Below are 19,850 nucleotides of genomic sequence, written 5' to 3' on the forward strand. Positions count from 1 at the left end.
GCCAGTGAAAGCGTTAGTGTTGTCCAAAGCCTGTGTTCCAGATCTCCTGCTATCATTATTGACTACGAACCTTGCCGCCTGCCCCGACCTTCTGCTACGTTTGACCTTGCCTCTGCCTAGTCCTTCTGTCCCACGCCTTCTCAGCAGTCAGCGAGGTTGAGCCGTTGCCGGTGGATACGACCTGGTTTTTACCGCTGCAGCAAGACCATCCCGCTTTGCGGCGGGCTCTGGTGAAAACCAGTAGCAACCCTAGAACCGGTCCACCGACACGGTCCACGCCAATCCCTCGCTGACACAGAGGATCCACATCCAGCCTGCCGAATCGTAACAGTAGATCCGGCCATGGATCCCGCTGAGGTGCCGCTGCCAAGTCTCGCTGACCTACCCACGGTGGTCGCCCAGCAATCGCAGCAAATTGCCCAACAAGGACAGCAGCTGTCGCAGTTGACCGCCACGTTACAGCAACTTCTGCCACTGCTACAGCAGCAACCATCTCCTCCGCCAGCTCCTGCACCTCCTCCGCAGCGAGTGGCCGCTCCTAGCCTCCGCTTGTCCCTGCCGGACAAATTTGATGGGGACTCTAGACTCTGCCGTGGCTTCTTGTCTCAATGTTCCCTGCATATGGAGATGTTGTCGGACCAATTTCCTACAGAACAATCTAAGGTGTCGTTCGCAGTGAGTCTTCTATCTGGAAAGGCTTTGTCTTGGGCCACACCGCTCTGGGACCGCAATGATCCTGCCACAGCCACTGTCCAGTCCTTCTTCGCTGAAGTCCGTAGTGTCTTCGAGGAACCAGCCCGAGCTTCTTCTGCCGAGACTGCCCTGCTGAACCTGGTCCAGGGTAATTCTTCAGTAGGCGAGTACGCCATCCAATTTCGTACTCTCGCTTCCGAATTATCTTGGAATAACGAGGCTCTCTGCGCGACCTTTAAAAAAGGCCTATCCAGTAACATCAAGGATGTGCTGGCCGCACGAGAGATTCCTGCCAACCTGCAAGAACTTATCCATTTGGCCACCCGCATTGACATGCGTTTTTCTGAGAGACACCAGGAGCTCTGCCAGGAAAAAGACCATGATCTCTGGGCACCTCTCTCACAGTATCCTTTGCAATCTACCCCTGTGCCTCCCGCCGAGGAGGCTATGCAAGTGGATCGGTCTCACCTGACCCATGAAGAGAGGACTCACCGTAGGGATAACAATTTATGTCTGTACTGCACCAGTACCGAACACTTCTTGATGGATTACCCTATTCTTATAGTCTTATAGTCTATAGTCTTATAGTTCTACTGGAAATACAGGATGGCCATGGAGTTCTTGGCAATAATGAAGAAAACACGATGATAGATGAAGCAAGATGAAAAGATGAAACAAGACAATGATCTCTGGATTCAATATCTGAATTTTTAATTCAAAAAATTTGCATTGCAGTTGACTAGTTGCAGTAGTACTATTTATGCCAATGACATTTGTAGTTTTTTGGCACATTTCTTAACTGTGCTAACTTTTTTTTTATGTTTTTGCATTATATTATCTAAAATTAACATGTCTCACCAGTATTTCATTTTTATAAGCAAAACACTTATTTTTATATATGTTTTCCTCAGGGCACTTGCTTAAAGTGTCTATAACTATTTTATATATTTGTTTGTTAGGAGTCACAATATCTGATTGTGTTGTTTTGTAATTGTTATTTTATATTTGAAAGATTTTGTGATTTAAATAATTATGTGTTTGCTGTCTTGTATTAGAAAACTGAATTGACACTTTTCAGCTCTTAAAGGGGTATTCCAGGCAAAAACTTTTTTTTATATATCAACTGGCTCCGGCAAGTTAAACAGATTTGTAAATGACTTCTATTAAAAAATCTTAATCCTTCCAATAGTTATTAGCTTCTGAAGTTGAGTTTCTGTTTTCTGTCTAACTGCTTTCTGATGACTCACGTCCCGGGAGCTGTCCAGCTCCTATGGGGATATTTTCCCATCATGCAAGGGATATTCTCCCATCATGCACAGCTACCGGGACGTGACATCATCATTGAGCAGTTAGACAGAAAACTTCAGAAGCTAATAACTATTGGAAGGATTAAGATTTTTTAATAGAAGTAATTTACAAATCTGTTTAACTTTCCGGAGCCAGTTGATATATAAAAAAAATACCCCTTTAAGTGAAAAATGAAGTCAGCACCCTTATCATCTGTTGAGCAGTGATTAAAAAGTGAAATATTTAGTTTAAAAAAACATGCCCTTTGAAAAAGTTTTGGGGGTTTGTTGTTCCCCAACACAGGAAATGCATTTTTTTTATTTTTGCACAACACCAGCAGTACACAACAGTGCTGCAGCACACAGTCGCTTGGTAATAAACCCAAAATTGCACTCTCTCACAGACTATAGGAATGGACTGCTGGGTATGTATTATACCGTCTACAGACGTGGAACAAAGAGGGCAGAAAAATGCACTACAGTACGCTTAAAAAAGGTATTGGAGCAAAACACCAGCCGGTGATTACTTTTGGCTGTCCTTTCACAGTATGTAGGCCCTTGACAGATTAACAGGCACACAATAGTACACTACTTAGATGTAGGTATGTGATATGCATTTATGAGGGCAGAAAAATGCGGTAAAGTAAGTTTAAAAAAAACTTATTTTAGTAAAACAACAGCTGGTGACTACTTTTTCCTGGACTTTCACAGTATCTAGGCCCTTGACAGATTAACAGGTACAAAACAGTACACTACTTAGATGTACGTATGTGGTATGCACATATGAGGGCAGAAAAATACACTACAGTACACTTAAAAAAGGATCTGAGTCCAAAACCAGCCGGTGAGTACTTTTGCCTGGACTTTCACAGTATCTAGGCTCTTGACAAATTAACATGTACAAAATAGTACACTTCTTAGGTGTAGTTATGTGGTATGCACTGATGAGGGCAGAAAAATGCGCTACAGTAAACTTAAATAAGTATCTAAGTAAAAACACCAGCCGGTGAGCACTTTTGCCTGGACTTTCATAGTATTTATGCCCTTGACAGATTAACAGTTACAAAATAGTGCACTACTTAGATGTACGTATGTGGTATGCACTTATAAGGGCAGAAAACTGCGCTACAGTATGCTTAAAAACTCAGTATTTTTGTAAAACAGCAGCCGGTGACTTTTGCCTGGACTTTCACAGTATCTAGGCCCTTGACTGATTAACAGGTACGATATTCGCATTCATTGCGAATCGAATATTTCATGAAATTCGTAACGAATTCGTAATAAATTTGTGGTACTTGTAGGAAGTTGTATGCCTGTGTACGGGCTCTCTTTTATATAAAGATACTAAAAATTCTTTGTATAAGTTAAGCTTTGAGTTATTATTCTATAACACATCTCCTTTGCGGAGGAGAAGGGTGTCTCACATAACATGTGTGACACTTTTTCAGATACTAACATTTTCAGGAGTCATTTGAATTCCTTTGTAACTTTTTAAAGTTATTGTGAGAAAAAGAAAGCTTGGCCTGATGTGTTCCAAGTGGGTGGCTGTGTGGCAGTAAACTGCTAGGAATTGGCACTAACATGTGAGAGGAAAGTTAACCTGTAGAATTGTTCCAGCTGAATGCCAGCCTCACTTCAGCAAAGAAATGTCAAGTGATTCTTGTTCTGTAAGCTTTCAATATTCTATCACTTTCTATTATATTAAAACATTGTTATTTTAATATGACAAATTACTGTTATTCTTTTGAGAAACATTATGGAAATTCTTGAATGTACAATTTTCTGAATCTTTTCACTTTCTTCACCTTTTGTTATGTTATGGCCTTGTATTTAGATATATAGAAGGCAGTCTTCTCCCATGGGCCAAGTACGCGGCTGAACTTTCAGGGACAGAAACAACCGGCAAATGCTGGCACTCTGTAAAAATCCTCTTTTATTGCAAAAACTTTAATAACGGCTATACAGAGACTCCAAGAGCAAACTTAAAAATGGATGTACATAAGAAAAACAAACATATGCATGTGTAGAATAGAGTTGGCCATAGAGACACTAGGCACTGCTCACTGTGCACTTAGTCGTGGAGTGTAGCTGTCTTACTAGTTTCTGTGCGGGGTGGTATTCTTAGGAAAGGCAGTAACTCATGAAGAATAATCCATCAAGAATAAAAGACAAACAAATGCTAAAATGACATGTTTCGGATCAATGATCCTTAGCTGTAGCTATCTAGAGAAAGGGAAGAAGGCGCCTCATGTGCGGGATCAGCAGATCTTGTGAGTGGGGGGAAGGGAGGTAATCCCAAGCCGCTTACCAAGGTTGGTTGTGCGCCCACACACAACAAGGTTTAGCGTAAGGTGTACAAGTCGGTCCACTGCAGCCCTCCTTAGTAGGGTAAAAACGAGGAAAAGGTGACCATAAAAGCAGAAGTTTTTATGGTCACCTTTTCCTCGTTTTTAGCTGTAGCTATGTTAAGGAAGGAAAAAGTTAGTTTATTGAAAAGGAAAACCTAAAATCTTGTGTTAACATAAGTATTCAGACCCTTTACTCAGTATTTAGTTGAAGCACCTTTGGCAGTGATTACAGCCTCCGGTCTTCTTTAGTATGATGCCACAAAGTTTGCATACATAGATTTGGGGGTTTTCTACCATTGTTCTCTGCAGATATTCTCAAGCTCTCTAATGTTGTTTGGGGACCATCACTGGACAGCCATTTTCAGGTCTCTACAGAGATGTTTGATTTGGTTCAATTCAAGGCTTTGGCTGAGCACCTAAAGGACATTCAGTGATATAAGTTTCTCCCATCTGTACATAGGATCTTTGAAACTTAGCTAGAGTGACCACTGGGTTCTTAATTACTTCTCTTGCCAAAGCCCTTCTTTCCAATAACTTTTTTTGTACCCTACTCCAGATCTGTGCCATCACAGTCTTTGAGTTCTACAGGCAGTTCTTTCCACCTAATTACTTGGTTTTGTCAGATGTGAGATCTTATGTAGACAGGACTGTGTCTTTCCAAATCCTGTCCAATCAACTGAATTTACCACAGGTGACGCCAATCAGGGTGTAGAAATATCTCAGAGATGAACAAGACAAATGGGAGACCCCAGAGCTAAATTTCAACTCTCATAGCAAAAGGTCTGAATACTTATGTCCAAGGAAAAATGTGTTTTTTCCTTTTTAAAAGTTTGCAAAAATGTCTATAATTTAGCTTCACGTTCTCATTATGGGATATTTAAGTGCAGATTGAGGAAAATTTTAATTTAGTTGGTTTTAGCTAGTGAAATGTTCTAAAAACATTCTGAATACATCACTTATATATGCAGAAACCATACATTTTCAAATGCTAAAACCATACATTCTTAATTGCCGACACTGTCACTCATTGAGCCCTTGTCCTTCGGACCCTGTAAAAAAAATATTACCAATACATCTATCTAATTAGGCTCAAATTATGCACTTACATTTTAGGTCAGTATCCTTATTTTTTTTTCCAGGCATTTTAACATTGATAGCCTATCCACAGGATAGGTCATCATTGTCTGATTACCAGTTGTCAACATATCAGCTGTTTGGCAGAGGTGCAGCTCTGCCATATATACAAAGAACAGACAGAAGCATCATGCTGTATGTCTCCCCCACCCACAAATTCGGCAGTGAAGGGCTTTTGTGTGGATAGGCTATCAATGTACAATGTCCAGAAAAGTTTTTCCGGGTATTTGGACAATGTAACATAGTTCATAAGGTGAAAAAAGACCAGAGTCGATCAAGTTCAACCTATAACCCTAATGAGTCCCTACTGAGTTGATCCAGAGGAAGGCAAAAAAAAAACTCATGCTAGAGGTAAAAATTCCTTCCCGACTCCAAATATGGCAGTCACAACAAATCCCTAGATCAACCTTCTGTCCTTATAAATCTAGAATCCATAACCTGTAATGTTCTTACTCTCCAAAAATGCATCCAGACCCCTTTAAAATTCTTTTACCGAGTTAACCATGACCACCTCCTCAGGCAGAGAATTCCACAGTCTCACTGCTATTACAGGAAAGAACCCCTGTCAGTGCTGGTGTAGAAACCTTCTTTCCTCAAGACATAGAGGATCCCTCCTTGTTATAGATACAATCCTGGGTATAAATAGATCACGGGAGAGATCTCTGTACGCTCCCCTGATATATTTATTAGGTCTCCCCTGAGCCTTCTTTTTCTAAACTAAATTACCCCAATTCTGATAATTTTTCTGGGTACTGTAGTCCTCCCATTCCTGGTATTACACTGGTTGTCCATCTTTGAACCCTCTCCAGCTCCACGATATCTTTCTTGTACACTGGTGCCCAGTACTGTACACAGTATTCTATGTGTGGTCTGACTAGTGATTTGTACAGCGGTAGAATTATTTCCTTATCGTGGGCATCTATGCCCCTATTGATGCACCCCATGATTCTATTTGCCTTGGCAGCTGCCCGATACTGGTCACTACAGCTAAATTTACTGTTAATTAAGGCTCCTAAGTCCTTTTCCACATCAGTCGTCCCAAGTGTTCTCCGATTTAATACATAATCCCAGCCCGGATTTTCTTTCCCATGTGTATTACCTTACATTTATCAATGTTGAACCTCATCTGCCACTTCCCATCCCAAACCTCCAACCTATCCAGATCCATTTGTAACAGTGCACTGTCCTCTATAGTGTTTACTGCTTTACAGAGTTTAGTATCATCTGTAAAGATTGACACTTTACTATTCAACCCCTCTACAATGTCATTAATAAATATATTAAATAGAACAGGACCCAAGACTGACCCCTGTGGTACCCCACTAGTAACAGTCACCCAATCAGAATAAGTACCATTAATAACCACCCACTGTTTCCTATCACTGAGCCAGTTACTTACCCACTTGCACACATTCTCCCCCAGTCCCATTCTTCTAACTTTATGCCCAAACATTTTACGTGGCACTGTATCAAATGCTTTGGAAAAATCCAGATATACGACATCCAGCAATTCCCCCTGGTCCAGTCTGGAGCTCACCTCCTCATAAAATGTGATCAGGTTAGTTTGACAGGACCAATCCCTCATAAAGCCATGCTGATATAGAGTCATACATTAATTTTTACCAAGATACTCCAAAATAGCATCCCTTAGAAAACCCTCAAACAATTTACATACAACAGAGGTTAAACTAACAGGTCTATAATTCCCGGGGTCACCTTTTGACCCCTTTTTAAATATTTTCCATGCACCAGACCTGGGGAACAGTCCCTGTTACTATAGAGTCCCTGAATATAAAAAACAGGGGTCTGTCTATTACATTGCTTAATTCCTTTAGAACATGGGGGTGAATGCCATCTGGACCTGGTGATTTGTCTATTTAGATTTTTTGTAAGTGGCACTGTACTTCTTCCTGGGTTAGACAGGTTACCTGTACTGGGGAGTTTACCTTATCTCACTGTATTTCACCTGGCATTTCATTTTCCTTGGTGAATACAGTGGAGAAGAATTTGTTTAAAGGGGTACTCTGGTGGAAAACTTTTTTTTCTAAATCAACTGGTGCCAGAAAGTTAAACAGATTTGTAAATTACTTCTATTTAAAAAATCTTAATCCTTTTAAAAATCTTTAAAAAAAAAACAGAATGGTGACTATAGCACAAAATGAAAGAGACGCTTTTCATACAGTTGAACTGATAAAAAAAATGAAATGTATTATCCATTCATTCTGTGAACAAAATCTCCAGATATATGCATATACCGTAATATATGTATATATGTTTGAAATTCACAAAGTTATAGAAGGAAAAGATCATTTCATATTAACTGACCCATTTAATGGTATATAATAATTTCTAAATAAACATATTCAACTACAGAAACACTCTAGAATACACTTCTATCTACATCATATATACAGACATTTTCATCCTCTTGTTAACAGAGGGGTGTCTTCTGTAACCTTTTATGATGATTGAGTAGAATATACTATATTTCATCCTGTTGCTTTCATTGGTTTCTGCGCACATTACTGAGCAGTAACAGTATGCCTGTACAAGGAGTCATAAAGTAATAAAAAGGAGTAATAAAAAAATTACTTTATCTTTTGCATCCTTGTTCTGTAAATATTGTGAAGACATACTTACTTAACTGAACCTAAACACATGAAAACTTTTGTCATGTGGTGTGTCATGTGGTGTCTAGTAGATAAGCCTTTTTTTTATCTGTGTACTGGGAATCCTGATTGTCTTGAATATTTTGTGACATATAGCTCTTAATATTAAGGCCATTCTTCTGTTTACATGTACACATCAGAGTACCTTTACTAAGGCTCCTTTCTCCATATGTCACATGTATTGGGACATATCCTGATGCATACATCAAATGTATCCATATCATCCACTGGTGGCAATAAGAGTGTAATTGTGTCCTTTTGTCCTCCATTTGGGTGGTCTCCATGAGGCTAGGTTTTCACACAGGTTTTTTTTTTCTGTTTTTTTTTAAACTGCCACTGCAGTTTTTTTTAGCCAAAGTCAGAAGTGGATCCAGCAGGAAGGAGAAGTGTAAGTCCTTCCTTTATATTTCCCATTCATTTTGAATACACTTCTGGCTTTGCTAAAAAAAAAACTACAGTGGCAGTCCCCCCCCCCCCCCCCCCCCAAAAAAAAGGCAGAAAAAAAAATCTGTGTGGAAACTTATCCTTACAGTGTTTGTTTATTTTAAAGTTATTAAAACGCAAGCTGCATGGGAGCCCCCTGAAATATACCTCAGCCAGATATTGCAAACATTTACTGTGAAAAAAGCTCAGTACTCATGCAGTATTCTAGTGGTATCAAAATACTGTGTACACAGTCCACAAGTATATCCAGCTCACCCCTAATAGGTTTACACTTACGCGCAGCGGACTCAGCCCGGACTAGGCTATAAGCATACAGCATACATGACCAGTATGACTAAGATCGCTTAAGCGGTCGAAACGCGTCACTGCTGTTCTTTTACCTGTACTGCCGTGTCAGAATAAATTTTATCTGCAATTGAGCTTCTACTGCGCTGGACATTCTCCTTCTTCTAAAATACTGTGTAGTATACACTATATTTAACCCCTTAAGAACTCAGCCCATTTTCACCTTAAAGGGGTATTCTAGGCCAAAACTTTTTTTTATATATCAACTGGCTCCGGAAAGTTAAACAGATTTGTTAATTACTTCTATTAAAAAATCTTAATCCTTCCAATAGTTATTAGCTTCTGAAGTTGAGTTGTTGTTTTCTGTCTAACTGCTCTCTGATGACTCACGTCCCGGGAGCTGTGCAGTTCCAATGGGGATATTCTCCCATCATGTACAGCTCCCGGGATGTGACATCATCATTGAGCAGTTAGACAGAAAACTTCAGAAGCTAATAACTATTGGAAGGATTAATATTTTTAATAGAAGTAATTTACAAATCTGTTTAACTTTCCGGAGCCAGTTGATACATATATATATATATATATATATAAAGGTTTTGTCTGGAATACCCCTTTAAGGACCTGAGCATTGTTTGCACATCTGACTGTGTTTGATTCCGAGATTCTTTTTTCGTGACATATTCTACTTTAACATAGTGGTAAATTTTTGTCGATACTTGCATCATTTCTTGGTGAAAAATTCCCGAATTTCATGAAAATTTTTAAAATCTAGCATTTTTTTTTAACTTTGAAGCTCTCTGCTTGTAAGGAAAATAGACATAACAAATAAATTATATATTGATTCACATACACAATATGTTGGCATCATAAAGTTGACGTGTTTTTAATTTTGGAAGACATCAGATGGCTTCAAAGTTCAGCAGCAATTTTCCAATTTTTCATAAAATATTTAAAATCTGAATTTATCAGAGAACAGTTCAGTTTTAAAGTGGATTTGAGGGGCCTTCATATTAGAAATACCCCATAAAAACTGCACCCCTCACAGTATTTAAAATTACATTCAGAAAGTGTGTTTTACAGGAATAGCAGCAAAGTGAAGGAGAAAATTACAATCACATGTTCTTGTAGTCCCAGTTTTGGAATTTTTACAAGGGGTGAAAAGGAGAAAAAGCCTCAGTGACGTCTCTGCGTGCGCTACTTCCTGGCGGCCCCTGCGTTTTTAAAGTAAACACGGGGCCGCCGAGAGGACATCCCTGTGTCCCAAAAACATCTTTTGGGACACAAGGATGTCCTTAGGCAGCGGCAGGCCGGATAAATGTCCTCAGCGGGCCACATGTGGCCCGCGGGCCGTAGTTTGAGGACCCCTGGTCTGTATCATTGAAGGGATCACAGGTGGGTTTTAATGGGTGAGGTGGCTGATGTGTGGGAGGGAGAAAAGTGACCTCACAATTACAAACAAACAATCATGGGATTTGTAGTTTAAAGGAGATGTCCAGCGCAGACTTTTTCTTTTCCGTCCTGCCTGGGCTGCAAAAAAAGACAAAACAAACCTTCACTTATCTTCATATGTTCCCCAGAGCTCCGCAACAGCTGATTGGTCGGCCGGGCTGTCTGCTTCCTACTTCCTTTAGCCCGGTATGTCACACAGCGCTTCAGCCTATCACCGGCCGCAACGATGTCCTGCCTCAGCCGGTGAGAGGCTAAAGCGCCGTGTGATGTACCGGGCTAAAGGAAGTAGGAAGTAAACAGCCCGAACGACCGATCAGCTGTTGCGGAGCTCCGGGGGGAACATATGGAGGTAAGTGAAGGTTTGTTTTGTCTTTTTTTGAATCCCGGGCAGGACGGAATAGAAAAAATCTGCGCCCGACATCTCCTTCAAGGAAACTAACTCCCAGTTCACAAAAAGATAGCCTCAGCGTTATGGTAATCTCACAGCCATTTAGCCCCAAGACAAGCACAGATCCATCCTAAGCATGCCCATTACTGTCTGCCAAGTATGTACTAAAATCACCTTTTGGTGGATAACCCATTGAACATTACTCTTTACTGCTTACCTTGGGATATCCCGACACATCACATCTCTGTCAGGTTAACACACTCACAATAACTATTGCCACATCTGTACTTTGTTTATGCTGTATGAAACACTGTGTGGTCCAACCTTGGAACAACATGGGAAACAGCTGCATCTATTAATGCAAGTAGGGTCATTTGATTTTAGTTGAATTCTTTCCACTTAACTCTATTGTGGATTTGTGACATTAATACTGTATAATATACCAGTCACAATTTCTGTTTTCAGGACTGTAACTTTTCTTTAGAATTGCTGATGTTTGCAACAATGCATCATGGTTAAAACTTCAAAGCAGCTATGGAAACTTTGTCAGTAAATATAATTTTATTTACTCTGATGACTATTGCTGCCAAACTGAATCTAGGGACAGGACTTCTGTTTCCATTCTGTGTGTAAGAATTCCAGCTGCAAAGTATCACATCTCAGCTGTGTGAACGCTATCTTTCAGTATGCATTTATCATGTACAATAGATCCGATACAGCTCATCTTTGTGTAAAGTTTCATTGTTTTTACTTCAGATATAGCCAAGGATATAATAATTGGTACCATAGAGGTGCCTAGTGGTTTGTATTGATTCATACCATCAGCTCCTCCGATGGTCACCAGTGCAAAGTACATATATTAGCAGATAAGCAGAGCTTTTTTCCCTTTAGTTTTATATGTCTATAGTAGCTGAGTACCCAGCACTACCTGGTTTTTACTACCTAATCCTTGTGAGGGAGGAAAAGCAACAAAGGAGGAAGCTTTTTTCCTCATTTCCCGTCCTTATATCTAGACCCCAAATCCCCTCCTTATATTCCGACCTCATATCCTGTCCTAATATCTCGACCTCATATCCTGTTTTCATATCCCTTCCTCATATCCCATCCTCATATTTTGTCCTCATATCCCGTCCTCATATCCCATCCTCATATCCCGTCTTCATAAAATATTTCCCATAGACTTGTATGGACTTTAAACAAACACCCCAACCCTCGTAAATAGGGGTGGGTAAGGGTTAAATTACCTATCCTATGTTTGTTGTTGACATATAAGTAACGTGTGCCAACTTTCATGTTGGTATCTTTAGCGGTTTGGACGTGATGCTGGAACATACACACATACACATGCACACATACATACACACACATACACAGTTTTATATATATATACTGTATATTGCTGGTTGTACTTGTAAATAATACAGAGGTTAAAAGAAGACACAAGAGCACGTTTTTGTACTCCATGGGATTTTAAGAGGAATCCAATAAAGTTTTTATGTTTTAACAAGACGGATCTGCAGTACTTTCAGTTTCAGCAGGAGTTTTTCTGTGTTCACTATACAAGAACAGACTTCTGCCAGTAAACTATGGACTTGAGGTTGGTTGTATATTTTTCTATAAATTGGGAAATCTTGGGGAACTTTAATATTATGTTTGCATTATTGCAAGACCACATGTAAGTGAAATACTATGACATTACTGGATCTGCGTAACTGTGGGAACATTACAGTATTATACTGTACTATTATACATCTTGCCCAGTGTCTGCTGGTCTGAGCAAGCGTCTGCAGCTTCAGCGGACTACGACCCTTCTTCTGTACCTGCTCTTCAGTTTGACATATAGCCTATGTGCCATATGGCCTTTTGCTCTGGGCAAGAATTAAATTACCAGGCCAACTGATGCTCAGAGATGGCACCAAACAGCATATAAAGGGGAGCTGTCCAAGCATGCTTTGCCATGGTAACTAGATTCTCTTTCTTTTCTGGATCTGCTCTTTTGCATTTGGATTGCCAATGTTCTTGACTAATAATCCTAATTCTGACCTCTGCTTTACCCTGACTAAGCTGGTACTTGTAGTACTACAAATCTGCATAGGAAAGAGTCTGCTCACCAGTCCAAACTTGTGCATTGATTGTCTACAGGCAGTCAACAGGCTGTGCATTTTAATCTTAAACATTGTGTGTGCTCCTAGGCTTTCTATGCCTTGATTAAAAGGATTGTCTGGAAAATAAAATGAAAAAATCTCTCTCTGAATTGACTTTTATATGTTTTATATATATATTTATTTAATTTATATATTAATTTATATATTATTAAATTTTTTATTTTCAGTGCTTCTCTTATTCTCAGGCTGGGTCAAATGACTGCTCTGCTTGTGGTTTCTTTATTTCCTGTGATGTCACAATTGCTTAGACTTCCTGTTCCTCCCGGTAAATATGATGTCACAGGATGAGTCATCCGGTTGACGGGGGCAGGCTGAAATCCCACATGGATTTAGGCCCTGCCCCTTAAGGCAGAGTTAACATCAGAGCTCAGTGGAAGCTGTAGCAGTAATGGCAGCATGATATGGGGGAGACCAGGGGCTGATAACTACCACGTGGGTGGCTTGGTGGCGCCTAGCACTGTTGCCTTGCAGTACTAGCATTATGAGATCAAATCTCACCAAGGACAACATCTGCAAGAAGTTTTATTGTAGAGATCTGCAGTTGCAGGGTAGTTTTGCCTCTTGCTGTAAAAATGGAAAGGAAAGGGGCTACTTCTTACTATATGTTACCATTCTGTCTTAGTCCTGCTCCTTTCTGGGAATATTGACAACTTTGGCTAAGGTAAGTAATGCTAGGAGGCTGTACAGTGGTCCTAACCCTGTGCTCCAGAATTACAGCTTACTTACCATCTCTAGTTTGTATGCATTCCAGGACTACAATTCCCAACATGTACATGTTTTAGTCAATCAGCTAAATATGCAGTAGTGAAAATACACTGCTCCAAAAAATAAAGGGAACACTAGGATAACACATCCTAAATCTGAATGAATGAAATAATCGTCTCACAAGGGGTCTGAGGATCTAATCTTGGTACCTAATGGCAGTCAGGCTACCTCCGGTAAGCACATGGAGGGCTGTGCAGCCCCCCAAAGAAATGCAACCCCACATCATTACTGACCCACCACCAAACCTGTCATGCGGGAGGATGTTGCAGGCAGCAGAACGTTCTCCACAGCGTCTCCAGACTCTGTCATGTCTGTCCCATGTGCTCAGTGTGAATCTGCTTTCATCAGGGTGCCAGTGGCAAATTTGCCAATCTTGGTGTTCTCTGGCAAATGCCAAACGTCCTGCATGGTGTTGGGCTGTAAGCGCAACCCCCACCTGTGGATGTCAGGCCCTCATACCACCCTCATGGAGTCTGTTTCAGACTGTTTGAGTGGACACATGCACATTTGTGGCCTGCTGGAGGTCATTTTGCAGGGCTCTGGCAGTGCTCCTCCTGCTCCTTCTTGCACAAAGGCAGAGGTAGCGGTCCTGCTGCTGGGTTATTGCCCTCCTACGCCCTCCTCCACGTCCCCTGATGTACTGGCCTGTCTCCTGGTAGTGCCTCCATGATCTAGACACTACGCTGATGGACATAGCAAACCTTTTTGCCACAGCTCGCATTGATGTGCCATCCTGGATGAGCTGCACTACCTGAGCCACTTGTGCCACTTGGCATGCTACCACTAGTGAGTGAAAGCACCGCCAGCATTCAAAAGTGACCAAAACATCAGCCAGGAAGCATAGGAACTGACAAGTGGTCTGTGGTCACCACCTGCATAACCACTCCTTTATTGGGGGTGTCTTGCTAATCGCCTATAATTTCCACCTGTTTTCTGTTCCATTTGCACAACAGCATGTGAAATTGATTGTCAATCAGTGTTGCTTCCTGAGTGGACAGTGTGATTTCACAGAAGTGTGATTGACTTGGAGTTACATTGTGTTGTTTAAGTGTTCCCTTTATTTTTTTGAGCAGTGTAGTTTACTTGATAATATAAACGATTCACAGCTATTACATAGTTGCAGATACCAACTGAGATAACATTATAGTATGTGACCGCCAACTCTCCACCAACCATAAGCCAGCCCTATCTACATGCACAGGGTTTCCTGACCATACACACTTACACAGAGAGAATGTAAAAACTCCATGCAAATGTTGATCTTGGTGGGATTTGAACCTAGAACCCCAGGGCAAAACAACAGTGGATAGGCCATCGGTAAATTTTCCGTAGAAAACCACTTTAAGAATATATGCTATATCTGAAATGCATTGGTTTTCATTATACCATGCTAGAAGCAATGGTGGAACATAAGATAATATTTTATCATTTTATTTTAATAAATATTCATAATTTTTAATTCCTTGATCACAGTATTTTTCCTGGTCCTGAAGACAATGATCACCTGTCTTCTCTGCTGGCTCATTCCTTGACTTGTCACTTCCTGTCTGCTTTTCTGGCCATTAACTGACCACGCTAGCACTGCCAACCTGTGACTATTCTGGAGAGTGTCACAAGAAGATTCCCAGTCCAAACCTCCATTTATAAAAGGTCTGCAACACTGGGTTTATTTTACTAATAAGTACTTACGACATGGACTGTTGCACAAAACACCCCTCCCCCTTCACTTGTCCGCTCCCCTCTTGCTGTATCTGATGTCGGAATAATGATTTTCCTTGATTTATGAAGATACCTGGTGAGTGTGCCTTTCTTTCTCATAGTTTCTACATCTTAGGGTGCATCACATCTCGGATTTGTGAATCCAGCAGTCACATATGGCAGTCAAATTTCAAAACCACGCTGTACCCTATTCATTTAGATGAGCCACCTGAGGTCAGGAAGTGTCTCCAGTTGGCTCAGTTTTCTGACTGTATCTAGTTTTCAACCAAACTTAAAAGCACAACAGACCACAGTGTTCAGTCCAGTTAAAAAATAACAGATATGGCAGGAAAATTACCCAACCAGGGACACTTCCTGACTGTGGGAGACTCATTGAAATCAATGGGGTATGCTGTGGATTCAGCAGAGATAAATTCTCCTGCCATGTCCGGCTGCTCCAAACAGCATATACACATGCTAGAATCAAGCGCCCCCAAAAAATATTGAAATATTCTACTGTCTATTTAGGAGATTTATCAAAACCTTTGTAGAGAAAGAGTGGTGCAGTTGCCTAGAGCAACCAAAATCTCCCCCCACATGAAATTTTTCCAAATAGAATTAATTCAGATCTCACTCTATTTAGATTCTGTTACCAAAATAAACTATTTTAAATCCAATAAAAATAGGTATGGAAAAAATGATTCATCCTGCATATGACGACATGCAGCATATCTCTCGTATATCTTAATTTGCAACAGTGTAGGATCATGTAGGATCATGTGTAACTATACTATCTATAAAGCGGACAATAAAAGCATTTAGACCTGAAGATGTTCTGCTTTACTTTACTAAAATTTTCCAATATTCTTCCAAAAAAATTCAAACTTTTCTTGTGTTTTACACAAAAATCAAGAGCAATGAGCAAAAATTTACAGCATTGATAAATCCCCCCCTTGCTCACTATACACTCAAGTTGTTGTGTCCAGATAAAACTTCAACTTTATTATTGTAGTAGAAAATCCATATATCCAGTAACTAGAGGTTACATAAACACTGGATCTGACGAGATCAGAACACAGAATCCGATCTATGACTCAACGTGACCGAAACGCGTCAGTTCCAGTGTTTATGTTACCTCTAGTTGCTGGATATATGGATTTTTATACTACAATAATAAATATGACGTTTTATCTGGAACTCCAAGACTGGAGTATTGGCTTTTTGCAATCGGTGTTTGTTTGGCTTTACTCCAAGCTATCCGCGCTAGACAGTGCATCTAGAATAAGAGGTGAGAGCTGGCTCTGGTGTGCAATTGTACATGCTTGGACTTCTAATTATTGCTTAGGTTCCATTCCTACATAGTTGTGGTCCTGTGTAGGTGGGAGTGAGACAATACAGGAGTTTAGGATGATAAGGTGTTTAGTTGATTAATTTTTTACCCATATGAATTATTTCTGTTATATCCCTATTGTTTGATCTCTCTGGATTGCACTACATTGCCACTGCTGAGCAACACTGTTTGGAGTTAAAAGGGGATTTACAGTAATAAAAAAAATTCTATACAGGCTATAAAAAAAAGAAAAACTTCCTCAGAAATGTGCCACTGCCACTCCAGTTTCCCCCACAGGAAGTGCTACACATATAGAGTAATCCCACAGCACAGCAGTTACATGTGAAAACATATAGTTGCATATGGAGCCACAATGCATTTGGAAAGTTTTCTGATAGTATTTTTCATGCAGTTGATGCCACTGCAGTTTTTTGAGCCAAAGCCAGAAGTGTATTCAAAAGGAATAGGACATATAAAGGAAGGACTTACACTTCTCTTCCCTTATTGAACCACTTCTGACTTTGGCTCAAAAACTGCAGTGGCAGATATCCAAAAACTGCCAGAAAAAAAAACAAGTGGAAACTTAGCCTAAAAGACACATGAAAGCCTACCTGAAGTTTTTCAAAAAAGCACCTGAAGGACTCCCCAGCTGTCAGAAACAACATTCTCTGGTCTGATGAAACCAAAGAAAACTTTCTAGCCTAAATGGAGGAAATCAGGCACTGCTCATCCCCTGCCCCATACCATTCCTACAGTGAAAAAATGGTCCATGACAAACCCTCATCCTGCAAAGTTGATCTGTCCACCGCTGTTCAAAGGTGGAAAAATACCTCCTTTAAGTATTGTGATTTTTTATGTTTAGCACATTTATGGTAAATTCTATATATTCTATAATTATTTGTAGGTGGTTAAAGACAAATACAGTGCCTTGCAAAAGTATTCACCCTCCTTGACTTTTTTCGTATTTTGGTGCCTCACAACCTGGAATTAACATGAATTGTTTAAGGATTTTGATCATTTAATTTATAGATTAGAAGATTTTTATTTATTTATTGTGAAGCAAACAAATAGGACAAAATAACAGAAAAAGTCAATGTGCATAACTATTCACCCCCCTGAAGTCATTACTTTGTAGAGCCACCTTTTGCAGCAATCCCAGCTCCAAGTAGCTTTGGATAAGTCTCTATGAGCTTGCCACATCTTACCACTGGGATTTTGCCCATTCCTCCCTGCAAAACTGCTCCAGCTCCTTCAAGTTGGATGGTTTGCGCTTGTGAACAACAATCTTTAAGTCTGACCACAGATTTTTGATTGGATTAAGATCTGGGCTTTGACTAGGCCATTCCAATACATTTACATGTTTACCCTTAAACCACTCAAGTGTTCCTTTAGCAGTGTGTTTTGGGTCATTGTCCTACTGGAAGGTGAACCTCCGTCCTAGCCTCAAATCATGCACAGAGTGGTACAGGTTTTGCTCAAGAATATCCCTGTATTTAGCACCATCCGTCGTTCCCTCAACTCTGACCAGTTTTCCAGTCCCAGCTGCTGGATGGTGTTCTTTGGGTGATGTGATGTGTTGGTTTTGTGCCAGACATAGCGTTTTCTTTGATGGCCAAAAAGTTAAATGTTAGTCTCATCAGACCAGAGCACTTTCCTCCATATATTTTGGGAGTCTCCCACATGTGTTTTCACAAACTCAAATGTGCATTTTTGTTTTTAGCTGAAAGTAATGGCTTTCTTCTGGCCACTCTGCCATAAAGCCCAACTCTATGGAGCATACGGCTTATTGTTGTCCTATGTACAGATACTCCAGTCTCTGCTGTGGAACTCTGCAGCTCCTCCAGGGTTACCTTAGGTCTCTGTGCTGCCTCTCAAATTAATGCACTCCTTGCCCGGTCCGTGAGTTTTGGTGGGTGGACGTCTCTTGGCAGGTCTGCTGTTGTGCTATGTTCTTTCCATTTGGTTACGATAGATTTGATGGTGCTCCTGGGAATCATCATGGATATTTTTTACATAACCTAACCCTGACTTGTACTTCTCAATAACTTTGTCCCTTACTTGTTTGGAGAGTTCCTTGGTCTTCATGGTAGTGTTTGCCTATTGCTTAGGTGTTGCAGCCTCTGGGGCCTTTCAAAAAAGGCATGTATATGTAATAACAGATCATGTGACACTTAGATTGCACACAGATGGACATCATTTCACTTATTATGTGACTTCTGAAGGTAATTGGTTGCGCCAGAGCTTTTCATGGGCTTCCTAACAAAGGGGGTGAATACGCACATGCCAATTTTCTGTTTTCTATTTCTAAACAATAGTTTTATTTATATATTTTTCTTATTCCACTTCACCAATTTAGACTATTGTGTTCTGATCCATCACATAAAATTCAGATTAACAAAACATTGAACTTAAGGCTGTAATGTACCAAAATACGAAAAAAGTCAAGGGGTGAATACTTTTGCAAGGCACTGTATATAATAAAGACTGCAGAGAAACCCCTTCCCTTTTGGTATACCCTGACCATATTTTTTAATCCTATGTTTCCAGAGAGATCATATGACAACCCTGGTATAAAAACTAGTGAACAAAAGGTTCATTGATCTCTGGGACCTTATGTAGCTCTTTAGAAAATACAAATGTACATTGATCGCATACCAAAATCTGGCAGAGCATTGAGAAAATATGGCAGGATTACAGCTATTCTCTTTGTTCGAAATATTTTAAAAAGTCATGTCGAGAAGTCTATTGCCCCATGGAAAAACCACCGAGAAATTGGAGAGTTAGGTTCTGGGTAAATGTTAATATAACTAATTTCTTAAAATCTGAACAATATAATATAAAAAAAAATCTATATTATAAATAATATAATAAAACATAAGCTTTAAGTGCACTGTTTCTTTAAACAGCCAGTGATGGATAATGCAAATAATTATTTGGAGTAGTGTGGGCATTGGCAGCAAAATGACTTAACAAATATTTTGAAGTCACGCACTATAATTTGCTGTGTAAAATGCTTGAAATGCTGCTTTTCTGCATACACCAGGGAATGTTCATTGACCTAAACTGACCTGATCATGGATGGCTGCCATTGCGAAAAATACAGCTGTTTCTATTGGATGCACTTTCCCTAATGGCCAATGATTCCAAAAGTACCCTGTCCTACACTAGGGAAATATTTCAATAATGGAAAAAA

At 40.1% G+C, this 19,850-nt stretch overlaps 1 protein-coding gene across 1 annotated transcript in view; it reads right to left on the reverse strand.

Moving 5' to 3' along the window:
• COL15A1 (collagen type XV alpha 1 chain) overlaps nucleotides 1–19,850 on the reverse strand; it is a 369,611-nt gene that overhangs the window by 340,301 nt on the left and 9,460 nt on the right. The window lies entirely within an intron of this gene.

Source organism: Hyla sarda, chromosome 5, assembly GCF_029499605.1.
Source record: "Hyla sarda isolate aHylSar1 chromosome 5, aHylSar1.hap1, whole genome shotgun sequence".
In the NCBI taxonomy this organism is placed as follows: Eukaryota; Metazoa; Chordata; class Amphibia; order Anura; family Hylidae; genus Hyla; species Hyla sarda.